The 25,535-nt window shown below is 42.9% G+C and overlaps 1 protein-coding gene across 1 annotated transcript in view; it reads right to left on the bottom strand.

The window, feature by feature from the left end:
• The window catches only part of adgrl3.1 (adhesion G protein-coupled receptor L3.1), a 246,164-nt gene that overhangs the window by 206,268 nt on the left and 14,361 nt on the right, over window positions 1–25,535 (bottom strand). The window contains exon 2 of the mRNA XM_080441659.1: window positions 19,116–19,201. The gene's annotated coding sequence lies outside the window, so the exon portion shown is untranslated. The remainder of the gene's footprint in view (window positions 1–19,115; window positions 19,202–25,535) is intronic.

Here is a 25,535-nt window from a genome sequence, read left to right as displayed (position 1 = left end):
ATCAGACTAAGGCCAATGGACAAGTGGTTAAGGCGCATATACCGCAACCTTGATATGCCTGACAGCATTCGATTCCCAAGAACTGCGGCGGATTTGGGTATGTGCACTCCTCGGCTCTCTCTCGCTGTTTCCTGCTCTCTCTCCAGCTGTACTGTTGATCAAGGCAGAAAAAGCCCGAAAACTAAATTATATGAGACTATATGCAGTATATCATCTGGGATTTTGGATATCGTGATACTGTGACTTGAGCTTGTAAGTAGATCTGTTTATTTTAGGGGGGGGGGGGAGTAAAAGAAAAATGATGAGCCTCACAATATGATGTTATGGTCACAATATCGATATCAAGGTATTTTGTAATAACCATTGATACCTGGAACGCATCTGTGTCACTTTAGATTTCTTTAGGCTATTCAAAAATAGCAGATATACAAGCTCATAGCGCGGCACCGAGTGCCGCGCTATGAACTTGTAGATCTGCTATTTTTGAAAATCGAGGAAAAAAAAATTGGGTTTTTCTTTCAAATTTTCTTTTGGATTTAGAAGACCTTTCTAGAATCTTCTCAGGTCTTAAAGGGATAAACGTTACTGTGATATTTCAGTTTGTCCATATCGCCCCGCCCTAGGTTTTGGCACTGTCTTCTAGACTCAAAGGTTGAACTCATTTTGTCTCCTGCTATTTTTCTATTTATTTTCTTTTTTTTGGGGAAAGGGTGGGGTGGGGGATACACTGTATATTTTCCAGATTTACATACACAGTAATGTAACGACTACAACATGTGCTGCTGATTAGGAGGAGTACGGACCATGATGGATGGAACGGAGAGACTCTGAAACCAGCCCTCTTTTCCACAAAACAAAAAAGACAAAATATATCCCTGTATAGCAAACAGTCCACACACACACACTGTAGTCCAGGCAGAGCCCCATCGTTCTCTCTCTCTCCCCATGTTAGACATTCTGAGCCCATCGGAAAATCGTTGCTCTGGCTTTGACCGGGACCGCTGCGGTTTCCGCATGGCCGCCCCCCCCCCCCCCCCCCCCCCCCCCCCCCCCCCCCCCCCCCCCACCCCCCCCCCCTCCCCGGGCCACTCCGGCTATATGCTCGCAGGAATCGGATGCACTGAAACCACCCTGAAAAAAATCCACCGTGGACCCGAACCCTGTCTGAAAAGGCAATGGCTGCCGGCTAGACACGGCGCTCGGCGTTCCGCTCCGCTCTGAACTTTCTAATGCTGTCGTCCAGTGGTGGAAAAAGTACTCAAATTCCTTTTACTTAAGTAAAAGTACCAATACTGCAATATAAAAATACTCTGTTACAAGTAAAAATCCAAAATTAAAATTAACTTGAGTAAAAATACAAAAGTATTGGCATAAAAAATGTACTTAAAGTACCAAAAGTAAAAGTACTAAATATTTGAAAATAGCCGATCTACAAGCTCACAACGCGTCGCGATGCGACGCGTTTGTGAGCTTGTAGATCTGCTATTTTCAAATAGCCTAGGTATAAAATAGGGTTAAAGTGGTTAATGTATGTTTCATTATATCATAGTTTATATCTGAAAAGTAACTAGTAACTAAAGTTTTCAAATAATTGTAGTAGAGTAAAAAGTACAATATTTGCCTCTGAGATGTAGTGGAGTAGAAGTTAAAAGTACTGAAAATTGGAAAAAAAGTACTGAAAATTGGAAATACTCAAGTAAAGTACAAATACCTCAAAATTGTACTTAAGTACAGTACTTAAGTAAATATACTTAGTTACTTTCCACCACTGGCTGTCGTCTAATATCAGCTCCCCCCCCCCCCCCGCTCGCTCGCTCTCCCCCCCCTCGTGAGACAAGAACTGGTTAGGACAGAACAGGGGGGGGGGGGGGGAGAGGTGATGAGGCGGGAAAGATAGAGATGGGGAGAATCAAGGCAGAGATAGATGGATGAGACAGCAAAGGATGGGGATGAAAGACAGAATAGAGGAAGAGTGACAGAGGGACGCAGGCAGAGCGGAGGGGGGAGGGGGGAGGGGGGGAGGGGGAGGAGGGGGGGGTGGCCAGAGGGAGAGAGGAAGCGCTCAGAGGGATCAGAGCGAGCGAGCCGAGGAAAAAGGAGAAGAGGACAGGAGGAGGAGGAGGAGGAGGAGGGGGAGGAGGAGAGGATAGGGGGAGAATCTGAAAGCCAGTTAATAACCCTCGGCTATTACTGTGAAATGAGAGGGGTGTGACGGTCTTATCGGGGTCTTTTTCTGTCCCTTTCCATCCCCGTCTGTCTGTCAAAATGCTAGGGCGATAGGACAAAGTATAGATGCTGGACTAAAAGAACACAAATGAACAGCACGTCTGTACAAGGAAATGACAAGAGACTTTCAACTGTATAAAGAGAAGTAGATTCTATAGCCCGACTATCAGAACCTGAGAGAACCAATCACGACCAATCACTTATTGTGACGTGGATTTAATATTCTCAAATTTGTTATATTTGGTTATATTTGACGGCCCTGTCATCTTGAGCATAGGTCGTCACATTTTACGTATATTTGTGCCATCCCGAAAGCTGCACTGTACACAGAAGAGCAATCTAAAAACACATTAACCCTTTAAGACCTGGAACGCATCTGTGTCACTTTTTGATTTGAGCTAAAAAGCATTATTTTACACTTTGGCTATTCAAAAATAGCAGATCTACAAGCTCATAGCGCGCTATGAGCTTGTAGATCTGCTATTTTAGAAAAATCGAAATGAGTGCAAATCTTTTAATATATATATTCTTTTAAAGCGAACATTTTAACTCAAATCTTTGCTTGGGTCCCTGGAACAAGATATTTGAGATGGGGGTCCACGGCCAAATACATCATTTTGGGGTCCTTGACATGAAAAAGTTTGAGAACCACTGACATAACAACATACGTTTTTTCAAAAAACTGTTCTTCTTCAGGTCTTAAGGGGTTAAAGTGCCAGTGCAAAGATACGCACGCATGCGCACACAAGCAGTGTTTCAGCGCCATGCGATGGACGGTGCAACGGAGTAACCCCGTTATGCCTGATTCATACTTGTTTGCGTGCAGTGTCGCGCACAGAAAACAACAGATCTACAAGCTGACGGCGCGTTCCGAGTTTATCGACCGGGCTAGTTTCGGCGCGCAAGACCGGCACGCAACTAAGTATAGATTCACACCCTGAGGAGGGAATTAATAATGTACGAAACTAGCCGTGATGTATTCAGTTGTTTAGTTAGGGATCTGGAGATGAACCGATGTTTGATTCCTCTGGCACCGCTGTTGTCCCCCCCTCCCATCCAACTCATCCGTCTTCTTCCTACTACCCTTTCTCTCCCAACTCCCCTTTCTCTCTCTCTCTCTCTTCCATCTCCCCCGTTCTTCTCTGTGACTGCACTCCAAACCAGCACTGTCACAATGGATCTGTCAAAGTCCAAGTCACGGAGCCAGGGGCACAGAGAGAGTGAGATAGAGGGAGAGGGAGAGGGAGAGAGAGTTGTGCTGTAGTATAGTATATAGAACAGCCACCTCAGCAGTAAACGGTGAATGATGCAGAGAGCTCGTGATAAAGAGAAGGCTAGTTTGGCCTTGATTAGGCAGGTTATCATGGAGTGATGGAGAACTCCCCCCCATCTAGACGAGTTGATGGACAGAGTATGTGGTACAGCAACCCCGTTCTCACTCCCATGGGCGTCACATTTTCCCGCTCTGTCGGTCGACCTGAAATGTCAAGTTTTGACGTGACGGGACGCCATGGCGACGTCGCATGTTGACAAAACTATGCCTAAACCTAACCCCAAACCCTAACCCTAGCCTCACAAAAATATACCTACACCTAACCCTAATCCTAACCGTAACCCTAACCTCACAAAAATATGCCTAAACCCAACCCTAACCCTAACCCTAATCCTAACCCTAACCGTAACCTCACAAAAATATGCCTAAACCAAACATTACAACCTAACCCCACAAAAACTATGCGGAGAGAGAGAAAGAAATGATCATACCCACAGTGGGATTCAATCACGGAAAGTTGAAGTTACTAGCCAAGCACTGCTACCAGTTTAGCCATCAAGGCAACTGGCCAAGCCCTATATTCAAGTAGTATTTGAAGCACCAATGCGTGCCTTTTAGTTTTTGTAGTCTTATAGTGACGAATTAGGGAGTGAAAATGACAGAGTGGCAATAACTGACGCATATCTGTGAGAATGTGTTGGTGGTACAGTGTACAAATCGTTGTCGGACAGAAACCACTTAACTCCATATTTTAGTAATTTTTTGTACTTGGTAAATGAATGCCCTTCTTCGTCATACTAAAGTGTCACACAAAAGTAGCAAAAATAGCACATCTACAAGCTCAAAATGCGTAGATACTATTTTTGCTATTTTTAAATTTGAATCCTGAAAAGTTTTTTGGACAGAATTCCACCCGACAGCAACGAAATGTACCACTTACCCTGACTTCTCTTATCCGATCTTCGATTATTCATTATTTCTACTTCATATTCTGACTTTTTCTATAACCCTTCATTCTTCTGTTTTGTTCAAACCCACCATAATCTTTCCTCCACCCTGCCTTGTTTACTTCACAGATTTCTATTCTATAAACTCTCTGTTCTCTCTTTCTGCCCATGATTCGGTCCATGTACGTTGTCTTGCATCCATCCATCTCTGTCTGTCGTTCTGGAGGAAGATGAGAGAGAAACTAGCGGCGTTGTTCTTGGTTCTGAACAACCCCCCGCAAAACAACAAAGCTCCGGGCGGATCCACGTCCGTACTGAGGTGTCTCGCAGAGTCGCAGCACAGTTGAGATTCATTCTGTGCCAATTCAAGTTTGTCTTCTTTTTTTTTGTTGTCAAATGCCCACATACACAAACTTGAAATACATAGACAAACTTTGAAGGATTTGCTGCATGGGCTCAAACACTCTTATAGAAAGAAAGTCTCGCTCCAGATCTTTTTCTTTTTTTTTGAAACAGACAAAAGTTTTTCTAGTGTGATTGTTGAAATATTTATTCAAAAATACATTTCTGGGACACTTACTGGGCCCTGTTCACTTAATAATGCATAAGCGCCGACACTGGTATATTCAGTATAGTAATATAAAAAGAGGCACTTAACACTGGATTATCTCACTGCTGAGAAAATGGCATTAGAAACACAGAGAGCCAGCCAAGAGGAAAGTGCATCATTTGGAGACTGTCACCTTGGTTAAAAGAACAGGTGGGTGGATAAAGTACAGCAGTATAGTAGGTTATATTTACTCATATAGACTGTTGATATACTGTACATAATATTCATATCATAGTCAATAATATTGTATCTGTCTGACTGCGGGTCTGAGGAGGACGCATGGATTCTACAGAGGACGCACAGATTCTCAGTGTGTTCGGGGATTGTATGCCTCGGCTTCCCTGGCTGGCCAACCCACACCAAAGCGTGTCACGTCACGTTTGTGCCCGCTTATTCAGTATAAGTCCCTGATTGGCCACCGTGACCCGTCGGCTTCACTGATTGGCCGAGCTTTGCCCTTCGTCCTTCTATGCTTCGCATAGCCAATATAAGGTTGGCATATGGAATGGAATAGAAAGTCGGAAAGTGGCATGATATGGAAATGTGATGCAGGAGGAGAAGGATGGCATCTTTATCAAATTGAAAGAAAAATGGGTGAGAACAGAAGGTATAGTATGGGAAGTAGGAGAGAGGGGGTAATCATAACAAGGTTAAGATTGGGAAACAAATAAATACATTATTAGATTTGATTGGCAAACACCCTATGTGATCATTGCCAAGAGGAGTCTGTGAAATATGCTATTATGAACGGTAGTCACTACCAAAGGGAAAGGGATAGTAGGCTATGGTGGATGGGGTGAGGGACGTGTGAGTTGAAGAGACGACATTTAAAAAGATAATTAGTGCAGCAAAGGATAAGGGAGTATAATTTAGTATAATTTTTAGATTTATAAAAGAAACAGGTTTGTGGGATATATTGTAAGTAGGGGCACTCGGATAAACAGAAGGGGGCGGTAATGCAAGACATAAGGATGCTAGTCGCCATCAAACCCTATTAAGAAGTAGAAACAGAAATTACGAGAGCTGTGGTCAAGGGTGAAGGAAGCGAACGAAAGTGGCGGCACGAAGCAAAACGTGACGCGTGTCTGTGGAGCTGACAACAGGTACAATGACGGCATTGGATAACAGGGGGTATTGCTCACGGGTGGGGCACATATTCCCGACTAGCATCGTTCCCGACATGCATGGCCGGCGCCCCCAAAGGGCGAAGGTCTACTATCTTATAATATAATATAAAAAGGTTTGATTCACTACTCATCCCACCAGCTTTGATGCCATGTACATCGAGTCATACTGTGTGTCAAATCGATCGGGTTCGTCGCAAATCGTGTGCTTGTATTTTTATAAATCAAATGTTTTATTGTTTAATTGATATTATTTCATTAGTGCATTAAATCTTTCCAATGTGTGTATGGAAAAAAATGACAGTTCCCATTAAAGTATTTCTATCTCAGTGTGTTCGGGGAATTGTGTGCATCGGCTTCCCTGATTGGCCAACCCACACCGTCGGTGTGGTATTGCTCAACGGGTGGGGCACATATTCCAGTCTAGCATCGTTCCCGACATGCATGACCCTCAGTAGGCCGGCGCCCCAAAGGGCAAAGGTCTAGTATCTTATAATATCCGCAACAGTTTGATTCACTACTCATCCCACAGTGTTGATGTCATGTACATGAGTCAATCTGTGTGTGTCAAATCGATCGGGTTCATCGCAAATCGTGTGCTTGTATTTTTAGAAGTCAAATGTTTATTGTTTAATTGATATTATTTTATTGGTGCATTAAATCTTTCCAATGTGTGGATGGAACAATTTGACAGTTCCCATAAACGTATTTCTAGCTCAGAAACCGTAAGAGTGGTTAGAGTCACCAAACCTACCAAATTATTGAGGGCCAAAACAGGAAAAACTCAAAACGGTCTCATGATGGCGCAATCATAGATCATAAAATGAAACATTTTCCATAGATTATTTGGATCATGACATAACTCCCCTCATATGCCCATTTCAGCTTAACAAAATTATTTTACGCCATTCACCAATTTGGTAACACTTCCTATGGCATTTATGTCTCTAAGAAGTTTAAAAGAATAAAAGTCCGCACAACAGCATTGCTCCTCAGTGTTTATTTTTCTTAAAACACAGAAATTAGATGGTACACAACGTTTAAGCCACAGTTGGCCTTCATCAGGCCGTCATTTATGTCTCTAGTAACATACTTATAATGTGTTCTAGCCTGATTATAACACTGTATTATTTTAGTTATAAGCACTCATAAATTCTCATTAACTCATGTGCATGTTGGGATAGTTACTACACAACACTACACGTCATGAGCTTGTAGATATGGCTACTTTCAAGGCTGAATGAAGCATTATCTGTCCACATCCTACCTACTGATTCCACTATGAAGGATTCAGTGGACACATTGCACCCTGCTGCCTGATTTGTGAGCATTCTTCAGGTGGGGTAGATATTATTGCTGCCTACTGCCTGTTGCCCACTAGACTATGTTGCCCACTATAGACTAGAAACTCTATTACCAGAAATTAAAGTAATAAAAACAGAATAGCGATTTCATTTTTATTTCAAAATCCACAAACATTAAGCCACTTTCTGTTTTCATATGTAATCAGCAGGGGGTGTAGAAAACACCTGTCTGTCTCTCTCTCTCTCTCTCTCTCTCTCTCTCTCTCTCTCTCTCTCTCTCTCTCTCTCTCTCTCTCTCTCTCTTCTCTCTCTCTCTCTCTCTCTCTCTCTCTCTCTCTCTCTCTCTGTGATGGCAGAGAATGGAATGAGGATGAAAGTTTGTATTTACAACCACAAAGCAAGCAGGGTAATTGATTAATTTATACTCCGTCGGTATGACATTATCATGACACGCTGTGAGCTGTCCGTGCACCCGCGGCGCTGCAGTGTCTCTGTCTCTCTGTCTGTTTGAGTTTGCCAGTAGACGCATGTCATAGTTAATGGCGCTCCCTGTGTGTGGCTGTGTGCGTTCGGTTGGTCACTGTTTTGTGTGTGTGGGCTAGTTCGACGCCATAGCCTCAGGGGACATTGACATCTATCTATCAATCTATCTATCTATACTATCTATCTATCTATCTATCTATCCTATCTATCTATCTATCTATCTATCTATCTATCTATCTACAGTTTGGTGAAGGGACAGTAAGAATACAGTAGGTTAGAGTAACTTTGATAGAGTGTGTTGGTCAGAGCAGGGTGGTGGTCATCATTTGGTTTTCTGACACTGCTCATCTTGATACAGTGCAGTATGTCTCTCAATGTATTCTCATTATTCACACTAGTACTGGCTACAATTTGGACATGTCCTTTGAAACAATTATCATTTCAGCAAACAGATGATTACTAGTGGCAAACCTGCTTGGGTCTCATGAGAATTAGCTGTGATTAGAGTTTCTGCCCAGGACCCGGAAAAGTTGATTAAATCCAAAACGCAACAGAAACATTATGTGATTCTCTCTCTCTCTCTCTCTCGTCTCTCTCTCTCTCTAGTCTCATCTCTCTCATCTCTCTCTCTCTCTCTCTCTCTCACTCTCTCTCTCTCTCTCTCTCTCTCTCTCTCTCTCTCTCTCTCTCTCGCGCAATAACCGACTCATGTTTTTTTGTTTGTTTGTTTCCTCAGGTTTGGATCGGGCCCTAAATATTGTATATCATGATGTGTTTTAAACTCACTCAGTTCAGGTTTTAAAATGTCAGGCCAGTTGAGAACTCTAGCTGTGATCTGCATATGCATCCCTCTATATTTATCATATAGTAAAACAATCCCTCTATATTTATCATATAGTAAAACATCAATGCTTTTCCAGTGAGTGCTCCACCCACTAATTATTTTATGATGGTGCCTGTGCCGTCAATAATACATTTCAGTATAATAACCACTTTTGTTATTGCATGGCAATGCAGTCATCTCCTCCACCGGCATTGACCACAATGTTACATGATAAGCTGTATCCATCAGTCACAATGAAATGGAATTCAGCGGTGTATGCATGGGTGGTTATTTTGAAGCAATCAGTGCAGACAGCATAGGTAAACACGGTGCAAAATGTCAGCTATGCTGATTGCGCTGCCACAATACCGCCTCAGGACGAGGGACCTGAATAACCGAAATCAATAATCTAATCATTTCATATTCAAATCACGCTGCGGAGAGCTCTGGATCTTATTGCAGTTTCATATCCTGGTGTGGTGATATATTCCAATCAGGAAACAAGGCCGGCAGATGCATAGATGATACTGTAATTCAAAAAGAGCAGTGGGTGGATCACGACAGTCACTCTGTATCGCCTAAACAGATCTTTATCTGAATGTTCTGCTGACGTACGTAACATGTAACATACTATACAATACTGTCTCTGCATCTCTGCATACATTAACCACATGAATCCTGGCATCCCTATTCTGGGGGGGGGAACTTTGAGAGAAAATGCACGTTGTGAGCTTGTAGATCGGCTGTTTTCGGTCGGAGAGATTTGGTGTATAGGGAATAAAGTAGGGGGCCTAGTATGGATCGCTGGCCGTCTCTAGTTAATGAAATATAGAGGGTTTAAGTGGTTAATTGGGTTTACATTTCAATAGGTGTTTCAAATTAAAACCCAAATAAAGGCATATATCCAAATATACATTTAAAGGTTCTATGACATTCATTTAAACTTTTTAATTTTGTTGTTTTGGGGTGTTTTATGACCTCAATTACACCCAAAAAAACATGAACTTTGAACATTCAGTGGGTTTTCGGTGCTCTGTTTTTAAAAAAATAATTAGGCTGAAAAGTAATCTGGGATTGGCCCCTTGACTTTGATGTCATAGTCACTTAATCCCGCCCCCTCTCCTCCCCGCCCCTCCCTCCCTATCCTTTACTTTGGGGGGGGAGCAGAGGCGATGATTGACAGGCAAAATCCCTCAACAGCAACACCCGCAGGCAAAGATTACTTTTGACATTGCATTTAAAAACGCTTTAGAAATGTGCGAGAAAAACACCTGCAATGGCTCAATGGAGTGGAATTTTCAGTTAAAACTTTTTATACACGTTTGAAGGACCATGACAAAGACTTTTAATGTGTTGTAAAACTGAATGTTATGAAAGCTTTAACATGTATTTTGAATGAATCAGAACAATGTGAAAAAAACAACAACTAACTAACACACAAACTAATTTGTTTTTCAACGGTGATTATATTTGTCCAATTTGACAATGACGGCCCAGCAAATGGAGTTAAAACGAGAATGAAATACTAATAGAGACTTTCTCAGAGAGCCTGTGCTAGGAGCGTCCACACAGAACAACAAATCTCTGCAGAGTGTGATGGGGCTAATTGAACTGGTAAACAGACACATGGTAGGGAAACATCTGTGAGTGCATCTGCTCATCATCACACCCGAGCCCATTGGAAAGCTATGTATACAATGTAAACAATTAGCACCAGTTCACACACACACACACACACACACGCGCACGCACGCACGCACACACACACGCGCACACACACACACACACAAAGAAAAATGGGTGTAAAAAATTGCTTAAAAAATATATATTCAAAAGACTTGCCCAAACTTTAATGACTTTTAAAAAAATAGCAGATCTACAAGCTCGTAGCACGGCACTCGGTGCCGCACTACGAGCTTGTAGATCTGCTTTTTATATAGCCAAAGAAATCTAAAACAGATTATTTCACACGCACGCACGCGCGCACACACACGCGCGCGCGCACACACAGACACACACACACACACACACACGCACGCACACGCACACGCACACGCACACGCACACGCACACGCACCACGCACACACACGCACACACGCAGAAAGGTAGGTCACAGCAGGTGGGAGAGGCAGAGTGATATGTACAGTAGTAATTGCCATAACTTGTTTTGTTTCTCACAGGCGCTTCACATAAATAAGATGGCTTATACTTCAAGGAATACAGCGTCTCTAAATAGCTGCTTTCTTCTAAGTTGTTGACAGAGAGCATCTCCTGAGGTTATTCCCAGTTGTGTCAAGTGTGTGCGTGTGCGTGTGCGTGTGCGTGTGCGTGTGCGTGTGCGTGTGTGTGTGTGTGTGTGCGTGTGCGTGTGCGTGTGCGTGTGTGTGTGTGTGTGTGTGTGTCAATGTCGGTGCCCATGTGGATACCATTACACCCATGAGCCACAGGTACTGTGTGTGTGTGTGTGTGTGTGTGTGTGTGTGTGTGTGTGTGTGTGTGTGTGTGTGTGTGTGTGTGTGTGTGTGTGTGTGTGTGTGTGTGTGTGTGTGCGTGTGTGCGTGCGCGCGTGCCTGAGTTCTCTCCTGGATCCAGGACAGATCTGGAGAAGGAGCCCCCAACGGAGGGCCCACAGTACAACACACTCTTGGTATGTTTAGAGAGAGTCAACATGATACGTAACCAACCAGACGTGTACAGTATGCCAAGCTCACCCACAAAAAATAAGGCTGTCGCAGTAGCTGCAGTATTGCAAAAACCGCAGTACTGCAATACCGCGCTATTGTCAACCCACCGCAGGGGATGGCAAGCAAAATGCCACAACCGCTACTACGTTCACAATTTATTTATTTATTTCGCGAGGCTGGGCCCTTCTTGTTTTACACTTCAATGCATGTGTATTGAATGCCATTCTATCTGTCAAAAGATGGCGTGCAATTTGATTCCGTTCGAACATTTGATAACACAGAGATTGCTAATCTTCAAATACTTGTCTATCATTCACCTAAACGTCAGAACATAAATTGGTGTGTAAATGTGAAATAACGCATGAATATCAAGTTCTTTCACCATTGCTGTTACGTGTTCGATCAAGTCAGCAGATTATTCAGTAACATTACAAGATGGATGCCTTTAGCTCCTTCCGTCATGTGAAGTCTGAATTGATAACAATCAACCACAAAATGGAGTTTGTCCTTGTTTTTAAATGAAATTGTCCCGTTTCTTCTTTGGGGCGTTGTTATGGAAACACACTTTTTTTTTAAATCTGTGTCTGAAAGTTAGTTGTGCATTCAGTAGTATTTCAGCATGGATTATGGATAATGTTTGGTGAGTGGAAAATTGCTGCATAACCGAATTCTGCTTTATACACTTATAGACATCTCTGACTTCTATAGGGTGAAAACTAAATGGAGCTGCAGCAATCCCCCCCCCCCCCCCCCCCCCAATGTATATACATCACCAGTTTGGGAACATTTCGTCTTGGAAAAGGCGAGTCAGACAATTTCGACGAGGCAATATGCAGTAGCCTAACAATAAATCTTATTTTATACAGCACAAAAATGTGGATAATTTATTAAACACAATTTAAAGAAAAACAAAATGGCACATATCAAGCTGTTGGGCCGAGTCAAGACAAGGTAGAGGAGAAAAAAAATACAACCAGGTGCTCAACGGAGACACACGTGGTTACAAATAGTTTAGAAGTATCAAAGGTGCTCCGGGATCAGACGCGATATAACATGACATAAAAACAGAGGATCCGGGCACTCAATTGTAAAAAGGAGAAACAAGCCTTCATTATAACAAGGCCAACGCTAACATGTTCCGACCTCAAGCGGTCTTCATCAGGGCGAAAAGCAAGAGGGGGTTTTTCAAAGCTCACGCAGTAAAGAATCCACTTCTTCAGCCTGACCAGCCACGGCCCTCATTTGACCTGGCACGTTGACTAAGAACACGCTGTTATTTACAGCGGTGTTCACGGCGAGTATTTAGAGAGGAAGGAAGGGATGGCTGAGTTCACACATTAACACTCAGCCGCAGTCTAGCGCTGTTAGGCACTGAGCTGCTGGACTGGAGCAGTTCACCACTCAAACCCTCCAGTCTTAGAGGACTTGAGTTTCAACTGTATTTGACCGCTTGTTTCCGTCTACATCAAACTCAACGATCTACAAGCTCAAATGCGTCACGTTGCGATATACATTGGAATTTTTTGCAGACTGTGCCCCCCAAAGTAAGCATGCTGGGGTTCACGTCAACTGCTGCTGAGGGACTTCAGCTGTCAAAGTGTTTGCGCCGGCTTATTCATGAGTTCTAAACAGTGACCTTTGAAGTTTCCACCGGTTCTATTTGTTACTGTACTGTGACCTAAATAAACAACAAATATAGATTTATACTGACTGATAGTAGGTACTGTAGGTTGAAAGATACTTTAGAGAGAGAGACAGACGGACAGACAGACAGACAGACAGACAGAATGACTTTAGGTCAAACTGAAAGTTTGGTTTCCATGGCGACTCCCATCTTGTTCCTCAGAGTTTTATCCTTCATTATCTATCTGGTCTAGTGTTTCTCAAGCATCTGCTTCTTAACGTGCGTGTTCGCATTTGTGTGTGTGCGTGCGTGTGTGTGCGTGTGCGTGTGCGTGTGTGTGTGTGTGTGTGTGTGTGTGTGTGTGTGTGTGTGTGTGTGTGTGTGTTCGTGCATGCGTGCACACACAAGGGATGAAGGCTCAAGTCTAGTTTCATTACTCCATCTGCTGAATAGGGAGCAGGCTTATGTCATGCACACACACACACACACACACACACACACACACACACACACACACACACACACACACACACACACACACACACACACACACACACACACACACACACACACACACACACACAGAGTGTAACAGAGGGCACCTGATTCAAAGCCTTCAACTTAGACTGTGAGACGTCTGTGCTGCTCAGTGGCAGCAGTGTAGCATTGTTCACAACATGTCCACTATTGTCTTACAACAAAGGCCTCTCCAGTCAAGGCAAAGGTCACATTACAGGACAATAGGCCTGTGTATGGCTTGGGGGACAGTGCGTGTTTGTGCACGGGCGCGTGCATGTGTCTGTGCGTGTTTGCAAGCATGTGTAAGCATGTGTATGTTTGTGTGTGATTGTGATTGTGTGTGTGTGTGTGTGTGTGTGTGTGTGTGTGTGTGTGTGTGTGTGTGTGTGTGTGTGTGTGTGTGTGTGTGTGTGTGTGTGTGTGGGGGTGTGTGTGTGGGGGTGTGTGTGTGTGTGTGTGTGTGTGTGTGTGTGTGTGTGTGTGTGTGTGTGTGTGTGTGTGTGTGTGTGTGTGTGTGTGTGTGTGTGCGTGCGCGCGCGTGCGTGTGTGTGCGTACAGCATCCTCAGCTATGAAACAGATAGGGATCTTATTGCATCGTATACGCTCTCATTAGCAGTGAAGTAAATAAAGCTGGGGAGGTTTGTGCAGGAAACACCTGTGTCACAAGAGGCTAACTACACATCCTCCATTTGAAGAATGATATATCCCCTTTCCTATTGTTCCTTCTTATCACTTGTTTTGGTGCAATCGAGACTAAATGCTGCACTGATATTTAGATGTAGCATATCAAAGCAAGCGCACAACACTGTTATATGAGAGGCAAGGAAGGAAGGCCTGTGGACTAGAGATGCGCGGATCGCGGTTTTAGCCGCGGTTGCCGCAGTTAACCGCAGTTTGGGTGGATTTGGGTCAATCAAATATAATTATTAATTCATATTGGATAAACCGCGGGTGAAATAATGCGGGAATTAAATTAATGATATCAATCTATAGGCCTATAATAGCTTTTAAAAAGCACTACATTTCACCGTGTGTGCGTTTGTAGTATTTTAATATTACGTCATTTTACACCAGGCACAAAATAGCCGCTCACGACATGTTGCTTTGAAGGCAGCCAGTGTTGCCAGGTTGCGAGAGAAATAAGTAGCCAGGTCTATGAAAACAAGCCCAAAACAAGTGCCAAACAAGCCCAAAAGTCGCAACACAGAGCATTGTTTTTACTCTGTGTTTTGTTTTCACTTTTTCTTTCTTTTTCTGTAAAGCACTTTGAGCTGCATTTATGTCATGAAAGGTGCTATATAAATAAAGTTTATTATATTAAAAGTCGCTTATAAAAAGCTTATAAAAAGCCGACATGGCAACAAAGTGGTTGAAAGCGAAAGTAACTTAATGAAGACGTTCGCTTGTTGTTACCATGGTTGTGGATTGTATACAGTCACTGCATCGCGACAGTGGTGAGTAACACTGTTTATAAGAAAACTAACATCAGGAAAATAACAATTATTTGGTGCGGTTGGTGCGGATCTATAAATAGGATGATATAAGTACCGCGGGTGGATGGCGGATGGATAATGAACTTGTTAACGCGGATTTGGGTGACAAAAAAACCCATCCGCGCATCTCTAACGCACACGCACACACACGCACGCACACACACAAATGCGAACACGCACGTTAAGAAGCAGATGCTTGAGAAACACTAGACCAGATAGATAATGAAGGATAAAACTCTGAGGAACAAGATGGGAGTCGCCATGGAAACCAAACTTTCAGTTTGACCTAAAGTCATTCTGTCTGTCTGTCTGTCTGTCTGTCCGTCTGTCTCTCTCTCTAAAGTATCTTTCAACCTACAGTACCTACCTATCAGTCAGTATAAATCTATATTTGTTGTTTATTTAGGTCACAGTACAGTAACAAATAGAACCGGTGGAAACTTCAAAGGTCACTGTTTAGAACTCATGAATAGCCGCAGTGTGGACGGACCCAAACGCTATACAGGAAATGCATAGAAATTCCCCTTGCATAAACGCACAAACACACACGCACACACACGCACACGCACGCACGCACGCACGCTCACACACACACACAGGCCTGCATGTCATTGCCAACATTGTCATTGTTAAATCAATGTTTTCCGTTAGCTATTCTGCTATATTAAATTAAACGGAGCAAAATAAAAATAAAAGCAAGTCTGCCTCTGGACAATTCTATAAATAAAAACATTCCCACAATATGACGCGCGCACACACACACACACACACACAGACACACACACACACACGCACACGCACACCAGCACGCACAATCAATGAAGAATAGGATCAGATATGAAAACATGACCTCAGGGCGTACAGTAAAGGCACAATATATCGTTCCACTTGGTGGAGCGATGTCAACGAGGATACTCTGGCGAGCTGTCAATACGCCTGAGCTGCACCCAGCCGCCATCAAGTCAATAAATTGAATATGCAATTCATCAGCCCCGACTCTAGCAGACAGTATTTCTAATTAAAAAGGAGCTCGTAAATTTGACATTTTACAAGCCAGCTGAGCTTGTAAATACACTGTAAATAAAGTTGCGGTAAGAGGCTGTGTGGACGACTGAAGGGCCGGGCCTAATGGTTTAACTCCTGTTGAGACGCAAACAGGACTGGAAGGTTCTGGATCTTCTACCTGATGGTCTCTACTAGGCCAGTGATTTAACTTTAACCCCATTCAATCCCGGGAACACATCTGTCATTTTAAAGATTTCTTTGGCTATTCAAAAATATAGCGGATATACAAGCTCATAGTGCCGGCACCGAGTGCCGCGCTATTTTTGAAAAATTATGAAAATGTGTGCAAATATTTGATTTTTATTTTATTTTAAGCGGACATTTGTAACTCAAACCTTTGCTTCTGGGGGGGGGGGGGTCCGTGGAACTAAATATTTGACAAATGTCCGCTTTAAAAAAATATGTTTATTCCAAGATTTGCACACATTTTCACAATCTTTCAAAAATAGCAGATCTACAAGCTCATAGCGCGGCACTCGGTGCCGCGCTATGAGCTTGTAGATCTGCTATTTTTGAATAGCCAAAGAAACCTTAAAATGACACAAATGATGCTTTCCCGGTCTTAATGGGTTAACTCCTTTTGAAGTATACTGTTTATTTTGTTCTCATGTTTTTGTTATGCAACAGGCTTTGTTTTGGTGACCACAATGTTAAAATGTAATTTCGATGCATGTTATTTAGACATAGCGTATCCTATAGTTGGTATAGTTTCAATGTACAGAACATTATCTTGATACAGTATATTGTTAGATTTTTTTGTTTTGATTTAAGTTTATTAATTGTTTAATACATAAAAAATATCCGCCCATATTACACACAGTAAATGCATACGCTATTATATTTATTTCCAATATATTATGTAGGATTATATCCCCATAATATTCATATTATTTCTGCAATCCGCATTGACAAGAAGCGAATTCCAGCTACCACACTCTACCTGGAAGCAACAGTGATTTAATTCACCTTCATTACAAGTCGAAAATGGGGAAACAAATTGAATGAGGAGCTCAAAAACACAATGAGAGGGATACAAGAGCTATCCCTGCAAACAGCTGCAAAGTGTATTTTAAAACAGTGAAACCTACAGAGGAAAAAGAAACAGAAAGTGATGAGGCCGGCGATTGCGCAATAGAGCAAGACTCACGACTCCATTTCAAACTAGCTAGACCGACTAAGATACTAGTCTGAAATTAAGGAAACACTCAGAAAACAGCCACAACTGTGCACATTTTGATCTATATCAAAATGTGCACAGTTGCACATTTTGCAACTGTGCAACCTCCTGTTGCTCCCAAGTTGTTGGGGGGAGTTTGACCAAAACCGAAGGTATCGAAGAGGAGGAGGCGGAGAATATCACGGACGGAGATTAAAGGATTTAGCTGTAGCAGCAGTCACTCTGATAATGACACCTTTACGCTGGGATTAGGAGGACCTGGCAACCCTACGACCAGGCAAGTGTTTCCAATAGGACTGCACCGAACCCTATCCATCAGATCCAAAGTAGACTAGGCCATTTTTTGCGACCAAAAGACCATGTATTATCCAAGCACATAATGATGTTGACCAAAGTTTCTCAGCTGCATTTAAAAATCCATTTTCGATATTTTATTAAGCCTTTAAATGTCTTAATGGCCTCATATAGATCAAAATGTGCACAGTTGTGGCTGTTTCCTGAGTGTTTACTTCATTTTAGACTAGTATCTTAGTCGGTTACATACTGTAAATATTGTTTAAAACAGTGAAATAAATGAGTTGCTGCATGATACATCCATATCAGGGGCCCTTTTGATACAAAAACCCACAGGAAGAAAAGCTCAAGCTCCCTGGTTTAGACTGATGCTATAGGTTCTTGGTTTACCTGTGACATTTACTGAGGCACTACACTGTCTCTCTGCATTTGATGTATGTGTTTACCTTGCTTATTGCAAGCTGCTCTGGATAAGGTCCGTCTGCTAAATGCCTACATTGTAAATGTTATGTTTGAATCTTCTGATGGTCTAGGCTACCGGTTTAACTCCTGTTGTTGAAGAAATGACAGTAATAAACGCCTGGATCTTCTAACAGGTGCCTGAGAGGGATTAGTTCATTAATGTATTCATGTATTTCATATTTTTTTACACACACACAAATGATCTCATTAGTACTATTCAATCAGCACTTTGCTAACAATACCATATTCAATTCTATTCTATCCTGTCCTGTCCTGTTCTTTTGTATAGTATCCTGTCCTGTGTGCTTCCATTCCACTCTGTTGTTGTCACACGACATCTTGTAATGTTGCATCTCATTCTGTATTCTGTTTGAAGATCACAGGTTCAGCATTAGCAGTCGGAGATGGCACATTTGTTGGACCAATTAGAGAGCACACAGTCTTGTCACACGGCACAGATGGAATTCTGAGATCTCCTGGGAACACGACGGGCCATATTTTGGTTCTAAAAACGTAGCTACTCTCTCATACATTGTGTGCTCATAAAAATGCACATATACCGGTATGCATACTGTAGAGTGTGCAAAAAAAAAAAGGAAAAAACACCAGGTGTGCATGTGTGCAGCTATTCCCCTCAGACCGTTGTGGTAAATAATAATGTGTTCTTAGACAACTTCCCTGATTAAATGAGGTTATAAAGAAACACACAATGAGCCTTGATGGTTTAACCACCTGACCAGCCTGACACAAAGAAAATAACCGATCGACAAAGCTCGATGCAACGCGTTGGGAGCTTGTAGATCCGCTATTTCCGCTGCACAACACCAGCATACGAGTAGTGCAGTAAGCAGAATAGATTGGCATTGAGAGTGTTCACCTGTAACGGCGCGCCCAGAATAGCGACACAGGGTTTAATGAATGCGGTTACAGTGAATCTGCACACACACACGTCACGCACGCACGCACACACACACACACACAGACACACACACACTATAACCTTACCTGTTGTAGTGTACTGTACTTTGCCGTGTCAAAGTTGGAGGAAGCCCCTGAGAATCACATTTCAATATCAACCCTGCCTCCAAGTCCTGGAGAGAGAGAGAGAGAGAGAGAGAGAGAGAGAGAGAGAGAGAGAGAGAGAGAGAGAGAGAGAGAGAGAGAGAGAGAGAGAGAGAGAGAGAGAGAGAGAGAGAGAGAGAGAGAGAGAGAGAGAGAGAGATGGTGGTTTATTTCAAGTCCCCATCATCCTTCATACACAGTAAAAAATAAAAATTCTCAGTGTTACTGTAATTTATCTCCGAGAATAATAATAACCCTTACGGGTCCATTTTGTTGCATGGGAACACTCTGGGAGTTACAAATGGATAAAATGAGCACTGAGGAGTTTACTGCGGAGCAGAAACAGATATTGAATGGGGGTGCGAGACGTGAAGAATAGCCCCATCAATCAGATTGTGAATAGACATAACGAAAGCCCCCAAAAAAATGTAAAAAGAAAGACATCCGAATCCCTTTTCAGTTATACTGTAATTGCCAGTTTTTAGTATGGGTGCGTGCGTGTACGTGCGTGCGTGCGCGCGTGTGTGTGTGTGCGTGTGTGTGTGTGCGTGAGCGTGTGCACACATTACTGCGTGCGTGTGTGTTCTGCCTTGTAATGACCTGCTAAGTGTCAGAGAATAACAGTCTATAATGGGCTGTATCTCCACGCTCTCTGGCAGTTTATGGCTGAAGAGCCTCTCTCACGCCATGATAACTGGTTTATATAGGTGACATTTTACAGCCAAATGCCACAGACACTTTTCAGAGAGGAGGGACTGTTACCTCAGTTAGTAGAATGCAGAGTGGCTGTTACTCACGCTTAGGGTGTCTTTTATATTGCTCTCTGTCTGCGACTTGTCTCCTTTTACTCTTATCTCCTTCGTTCCTGCATTCCCCTTCTTTTCTCTAATACTCAGTGGTTCTCAACCTTTTCTCGATCCCAACCCCAATTGAAAGTCTTGAAAGTGTTCGCGGCTCACCCCGTCTGACCGCTGAACAAGGCAGCCTCGCGGCTGCCTTGTTCAGCGGTCAGACGGCGGGTGAGCCGCGTGCATTTTCGGAGAATTCGTATTTTATTTTAACCCATTCAATCTGGGAACGCATCTACAAATGTCCTCTAAATCAGGTTTCTGAAAAACGTAAGTTGCTATATACTATATCAGTGGTGCTCAAACTTTTTCATGTCGAGGACCACCAAAATGATATGTATTTGGCCGCCGACCCCCATCTTAATATATTTAGTTCCAGGGACCCCCAGTAGCAAAGATTTCAGTTACAAACGTTCGCGTTAAAACAAATTTTACATATTTTTTTTGCAGATCTACAGTACAAGCTCATAGCCGCGCTATGAGCTTGTATATCTGCTATTTTTAAATAGCCAAAGTATTAAATAATGGTTCTAGCTAAAATCAAAAATGACACAGATGTGTTCCCCTATTGAGTGGGTTAATGATCAATCAATCGATTGCGTTCCACCTTGGATCAACGGAACGAACGTAATTATACAGTAAGTTCTTATTTATTGGCATCACTTCTTAATATAAATGTTACATTACCATTACAATCTTAATGTTTTGCCAATTATTTGGGGGCCCATTTGCAATATCCTCATCGGATATTGAGAATCACTGCTCTCTTTTTTTCTACACTCTCTCTCTTTCTCTCTCTCTCTCTCTCTCTCTCTCTCTCTGACTGTCAGTCTCACTTCTCTTCTTTACCCTCACCCCCCGTTCTCTGCATCTCCTCTTCCACTCATCTTCCTCTCCCTATTCATCCCTCGCTTCCTTTATCCTCCTCTCCTCCTTCTCTCTCTCTCTCCATGGTGAACTTCCCTGCCTCATCTCACCAGGGTCAATCTCAATGCCACTGAGGATTACGGTTGACACACACGGGTGCGTGTGTGTGTGTGTGCGTGCGTGCGTGCGCGGGTGGGTGTGTGTGTGTGTGTGTGTGTGTGTGTGTGCGTGTGTGTGTGTGTGCATATTCTGTTGCCAGGATGGCTGGCAGGATGCTGCACGTCTCTATTTTGGCCTTGGAAATGTTCCTGTTGCGGTGTCTTTGTCTGAGCGCCGCGGAAGGTTAACTGTGTGTTTCACACAGGTTCTCAAAGACGAGGGCATCAACAATCCCTAACATACACGCACACACACTTTCCCACACATGCAGACACACACACACACACACACACACACATGTACGCACAAACACACACAGAGTGCGAGACAGAGCGAGCGGGGGCCCTCTGTGGAGCTCTCAGGCAGGGCTGTCCAGTAATTGGGTCTATTAGCCAGTACAGGGGGCCGTGAGCAATATCTCTATGGTTGGGTGGGCACAGACTCCAACAAAAGATAGATACACTGGGTGTGTGTGTGTGTGTGTGTGTGTGTGTGTGTGTGTGTGTGTGTGTGTGTGTGTGTGTGTGTGTGTGTGTGTGTGTGTGTGTGTGTGTGTGTGTGTGTGTGTGTGTGTGTGTGTGTGTGTGTGCGCGCACGCCCCCCAAATGTTCTTATGTGTCTATACACTACAGTGCAGTAGAAAAGCCAAAGGCACCAGAGCGTTGGTAAGAAATAAGCCGGGTACTAAGCTCCTCACCAATACCGCACCTTCACTCATGTCTCTCTCTCTCTCTCTTTCAGGACACGCCATGCATTATTCACACTGAACTGGCCAACGATGGAGGGATCAATGCATGCGGGATGGACAGAGAGAGAGAGAGCGGAAAGCAGGGCTTTTTGGATGCAGAAGAGAGGGGGAAGAGAATGGTTTGTATGGGTGGGAGAGGCAGAGAGCGGAATGAGATTTTTCATTAGGACTCATTTGTGCGAATCAAGGATAAGGACAAAGGGAGGCAGGAGGAGAAGATTAAAGATGGAGCTGTTACTAAAAGTGAACACCTCTAGTCTCACCGCCTGGCTCATCAGGCCACTGCTGCTGCAGTGCTACAACAACCTTCAAGACAAAATGCTTGAGATAGTTTACATTTTGTTCTCTTTCCACCTGTGTGAGATGGCCTGGGGAATAATACTTTGATGGCCAGAGATATTTGTATTGCAAATTTACAATAGTATATAGTAAAATCTTGCAAGTTAATAGACCTGGAACGCATCTGTGTCATTTTTTGAAAAAGCATTATTTTACACTTTGGCTATTCAAAAATAGCAGATCTACAAGCTCATAGTGCGGCACCGAGTGCCGCGCTACGAGCTTGTAGAGCTGCTATTTTTGAAAAATCGTGAAAATGTGTGCAAATCTTTGAATATATATATATTTTTAACTCAAATCTTTGCTTCTGGGGGGTCCCTGGAACAACATATTTTGAGATGGGGGTCTGCCGCCAAATACAAATAATTTTGGGGGTCCTTGACATCAAAAAGTTTGAGCACCACTGATATAGAAACGTACGTTTCTCAGAATACTGTTGGGATTTAGGAGACATTTTGTAGAATCTTCAGGTCTTATTGGGTTAATTAAAATCTGAGAGTGTACAAGTGTAACCAAATGGACCCGATAAGGTCCATTTGATTACACTTACGGCTATGTAAATTAACTCGCTTAAAAGGTGGGTCTACTCTATAATCAGTAACAAGACCACAAGTCCACAAGCCCCACTATAGCGGTCCCTAGAGACCATGCCGCTCCTCCTTACACCCCACGGGAACAACGCGGTTTGAACTGACCATCGTTGCTGTCCTTAGAGCCCTGCATTCTCATTAGTGGAGCTAAAAATAAGCAATAAAGAAAACAAAAATAAGGGAAAAGGGAATTCAAAGAGTGCGTGTGTGTGTGTTGGGGGGGAATTGTATAATCCCCGATATTGTCAACAACAGAAAAACCTTTCAAGTGAACTAAAATGAAGTGCCATAATTAACCCATTAAGAACTGAAGCCGATTCTACATGTCTCCTAAATCTCAACGGTATTCTGAAAAACGTATGTTTCTATATCAGTGCTGCTCAAACTTTTTCATGTCAAAGGAACCCCAAAATGACATGTATTTGGCCGCGGACCCCCATCTCAAAATATGTTGTTCCAGGGACCCCCCAGAAGCAAAGATTTGAGTTACAAATGTCCGCTTTAAAAATATATATATTCAAAGATTTGCACAAGTTTTCACGATTTTTCAAAAATAGCAGATCTACAAGCTCGTAGCGCGGCACTCGGTGCCGCGCTACGAGCTTGTATATCTGCTATTTTTGAATAACCAAAGTGTCAAATAATGCTTTTCAGCTCAAATAAAAAAAATTACACAGACGCGTTCCAGGTCTTAATGGGTTAAAAGCTACGATGTGCCTTTGAAACAGGGACGAAGTACCCGTTTTAGGGGTGGTGCAGCTAGAGGAAAGGCCACGTGGGTTTGCCAAAATCAGTGGGGGTTCATCCTCGGGGGGAGCACATCATAAGCACTGAGTGAGTTTCATTGCAAATCCGCCCATTTGATGTGAACATAAATTTGGACATTTTGGGTGGCGCTATAGCCTAGAGGAAATGCCAGTGATGGCAAGTGATCAGATATGTTTTGTTTTTCAATTTTTTAGTGGTGCTAGCCACTCCAAGGAGTGACTTTGTCTGTGTGTCTGTCTGTGTGTCTGTGTGTCCGTATGAGCACGGCCCCTCTGTATGTTTGAGCACAGCCTCAACAGCTGCGGCTGATTGCAACACAAAGATGCAACCAGTTACACTAATTATACACACACACACACACACACACACACACACACACACACACACACACACACACACACACACACACACACACACACACACACACACACACACACACACACACACACACTTTTGAGTAAAAATACTTAACATGAGTAAAAATACTTAAAATGAGTAAAAATACTTAAATATTAGTAAAGATACTTTAAAGTTCCTAAACTGAGTAAAAATACTTAAAATGAGTCAAAATACTTAAAATGAGTAAAAATACTTAAAAAATGTTAAAATGAGTAAAAACACGTAAAAATCAGTAAAAACATTTTAAAGTACTTAAAATTAGTAAAAATACTTTGAAGTCATCAAAGTCTGTAAAAAGTAACTAACGAAATGAACTCATGAAAGGCACCACTCTCTTCACACTGGGTGTGATTTTTTCCCCGTACGGTAGCATCAGTACCAGTGAGCTTACGGATCCACATGAAGGGGGGGGGGGTATAGGCCTATACTCCATGTCAACGGCTGTGGGAGTCAGTAAGACCAGAGGCTGTGTGTGTGTGTGGATGCACTCAGAAAAGAATGGGCCGATATGTTTGGAACAAATAGGGGTGAGAGGTTTAGTAAGAGCGATTCCACCGAGAACAAGGGATGGAGTGGGGGGGGGGGGGGGGGGGTGGCTTGCAAAGAACAGATTGAGAGAGCTTTGGTCGGGGAAATGTTGAAAGGTTAAGGCTTTAACCCATTAAGACCTGAGACGATTCTTAAAAAAAAAATCAAAATCCTAACAGTTTTGGGAAAAAAAATCTAAAACATATTTTTTCATTTTTTTTTTCAAAAATAGCAGATCTACAAGTTCATAGCGCGGCACTCGGTGCCGCGCTATGAGCTTGTATATCTGCTATTTTTGAATAGCCAAAGAAATCTAAAGTGACACAGATGCGTTCCAGGTATTAATGGGTTAAACGGGGGATGGTTTGGGGAGATGACAGAGAGAGTGAGAGAGAGAGAGAGAGAGTTTTGGATGGGGAGACTGTGAGGGGCTTAGCAGACAGAGAGCGGCGGATAAAGAGGAGAAGAGCGGGGGGTTTTGTGAGACTCTGGCTCGGCGATATTATTGGACGAGTGTCAACATCTCTCCGAGATGAACTTGAGAGTATAGCTTTTCACGTGATAGATGCTGACCCCCTTTTCTTACAGTGAAGCAAATGGCGTTTTCAATTAACCCATTAAGACCTGAGAACATTCTTAAAAATGTTTTCTAAATCCTAACAGTTTTTTGAAAAAAATCTAAAAAATAAAAAAATCTCGATTTTTCAAAAATAGCAGATCTACAAGTTCATAGCGCGGCACTCGGTGCCGCGCTATGAGCTTGTATATCTGCTATTTTTGAATAGCCAAATACATCTAAAGTGACACAGATGCGTTCCAGGTATCAATGGGTTAAGAGAGGTGGTGGACGTATTGATGCCCCCATGTCATCCCATTACTCACAAGCCTACGCAACTGGGATGGCTATAACAATGGTGCTTTCGTGTACGGGCCCTTTGTAATTGTGCTCTGGGCAATAGATTACAGGCATTGGACACCAGAAATTGTTTTGACGCCAATTGTTTGAGATTCATTCCGCTTTTCCCAGTGACTCATTTGTGGAGCCTTCATTTTATAGGGTGGGGCACACACTAAGTTCATTTTTAAAAAACCACAATTCTCCCCCTGGGCTTCAGAC

The sequence above is a fragment of the Gymnoscopelus braueri genome, assembly GCF_963280865.1.
Source record: "Gymnoscopelus braueri genome assembly, chromosome: 2".
Taxonomy (NCBI): domain Eukaryota; kingdom Metazoa; phylum Chordata; class Actinopteri; order Myctophiformes; family Myctophidae; genus Gymnoscopelus; species Gymnoscopelus braueri.
The sequence above is the reverse complement of the archived record's forward strand: the minus strand, read 5'-3'. Positions and strand labels throughout refer to the sequence as shown.